This window comes from Ictalurus punctatus, chromosome 2, assembly GCF_001660625.3.
Source record: "Ictalurus punctatus breed USDA103 chromosome 2, Coco_2.0, whole genome shotgun sequence".
NCBI classification, from domain to species: Eukaryota; Metazoa; Chordata; class Actinopteri; order Siluriformes; family Ictaluridae; genus Ictalurus; species Ictalurus punctatus.
The window spans coordinates 10,511,622-10,514,002 of NC_030417.2; positions in this window are offsets into that span (position 1 = coordinate 10,511,622).

Genomic DNA, 2,381 nt, shown 5'->3' on the forward strand with positions numbered 1-2,381 from the left:
AATCAAAACTTGGGGGCAAATACTTTTCTCATAGCAGTGTAAATATTAAATACGGATTTGCAAAAACGTATTTTAAAGGATTTTTTTTTTTTAATTCTACATACGCGCAAAAAAAATCTTCTGAAGGTCAACTGCAATGGAAATATTAATAATTAATGTACGTGCTTATATCTGAGTCATCATGTTGAATTTATTTTTGAAACATCTAGAAAATACAAGAGGGTGCTGTGATAGATAAGGTAAGCTCATGGACAAAGCGATTTACACAACTGTCTATAGCAACACATAAGTAAGGACAACTAAACGAACCAAAAAATCTATGTTGATGCATGCAAGGAGCTTTGGCATATAGAAAGCCATTTAATCAAACTCTCTGTGAGTGGACGCTCTAAATCACAGACACCAGAGCCAACATTTTACAAACTAGTTCAATTCAATTATTTTACCTTTGTGTGGCAGTGGTGGCTTAACGCTTAAGGCTCTGGGTTACTGATCGGGAGGTCAGGGGTTCAAACCCCAGCACTGCCAAGCTGCCACTGTTGGGCCCTTGAGGAAGGCCCTTAACCCTCTCTGCTCTAGGGGCTCTGTATCATGGCTGACCCTGTGCTCTGACCCCAGCTTCCTGACATGCTGGGATATGCAAAGAAAAAAATTTCACTGTAATGTATATATGATCAATAAGGACTCATTATCATTATACAACAGCTGAAGACCACATCAGGTTCGTCTGCTGTCAGCCAGAAACGAGAATCCAAGGAGACGAAAACTACCCATGATCTTTGGATGTGTGGGATGGTATACTTTCTTCTCCCTATCATCTACAGCAACACTAACAATAAGGTCAATAAGGACTTGTTATCATTAATCTACAGAGAGATCTGCTATCGTAAAGGCCAACGATATTTACTTGAAATGGCTTTTATTACATCAAACGATTCGTATACACGGCATGGTAGTGGTGTACTAAACTGTACGTGAAATGTCTTAGCTACTGTAGTGTATAGCCTTATTGATTAAGTATATTTTACCCAAGTTAAGAGGTGGTGAAAGTGTAAGTGCACGAGTGTGTGAGCATTTCATTTGTGTATATGGGATGCAAAAGGTGGCAGCACAATTGAGTTTCACATAAGAGGACCGAAACCTTGATTAATAAAGTACTTATTAACTATTTAAAAAGGTCTTGGATATACTTGCGGCAAAACACACAAATGGCTCCATGTTGCTCTTAAGGTCTGAATAGTTCAAAATGAATATAACTGGCATAGAAAATATCTAACTTTTTTATTTCATTGTTTAGCACTAAACACCCCCTAACTTACTTTTCAGAAGACAAACATTAGGACTAATTAAGAATAAGATGTGGTGATGATGATGATGATGATGATGTCAAAGCCATCAATGTGATGTGACTTTTCTAAATATGCTAATGATGCTGATCGTAAAAGAACAAAAGCTAGGTGACCAGTAAAAGAGTGTGTGTGTGTGTGTGTGTGTGTAAGTGTGAGAGAGTGTGTATGGGTGTGTATGAGGCAAGGGTCCTTTATTGAAAAGGCTTTGGCCTAGATGTAGTAATGTTAACTTCAAGTGGCCTCCATGGCTCCCTCTTTCCCTCCTCTCTTCCCAAGGCCCCAGGTTGCCTTTGCATGACATCATCGCCGAAGCATGCCTCCCTAAACCCCCCGTGAATCTCCCCATCGTCACTCCAATTGAGACTTGCTGCTCTGCAACCCATACGTTTTTTTTCTCTAACTCTCTTTTTTTCCCCTCCTTCTTCCCTTTCTCTTCCTCCTCTTCTCTGACAATCCCCTCCCCTTTTCCTTAACCAGGAGAAGGCATTGTCTTGGGCGAGGGCCTGATCAAAAAAAATGCAGCCCGCCCAAACCGCTCCCTTTCTGTAAATTCAATAAGCCCACCTTAAAGATTTGCCTAATTAATGGATGACATCTTTGGCTGGAGCAGAGGCGAGGTATTTTGCTCAGGCTCGGTCATTGTTGGCCTCCTAATTAACTTTCCCAGGTCAGCCTGGGTCTCAGCAACCTGAGAGTGAAGAGCTCCATTGTGCTAGGAGTTGTAAACTTACTTTTTTTTTTTTTTTCGCTTCGGCACTTAAAAGGGAAAGCAACTATAGGGAACAGAAAATATCCCATTTAAGGCCTTTGTGTGTGAACTGCCTGCACATGGTCCAATAAAGGAAATCTTTTTAAATAAGCGTTAGTGGTCCTCCCCACAATCCTCCCCTCCCTCTCCTCTCCTCTCTTTCCTTCTACTTTGTCGGAGCGACGCAGAAAGGTTATGAATGATAGCTCGGCATCTGAGGAGTGAGGGGCAAGGGCCAGGTTTCTGTGTACCATTTGTGTTTGAGGCTTTTGAAGGAATTGGGG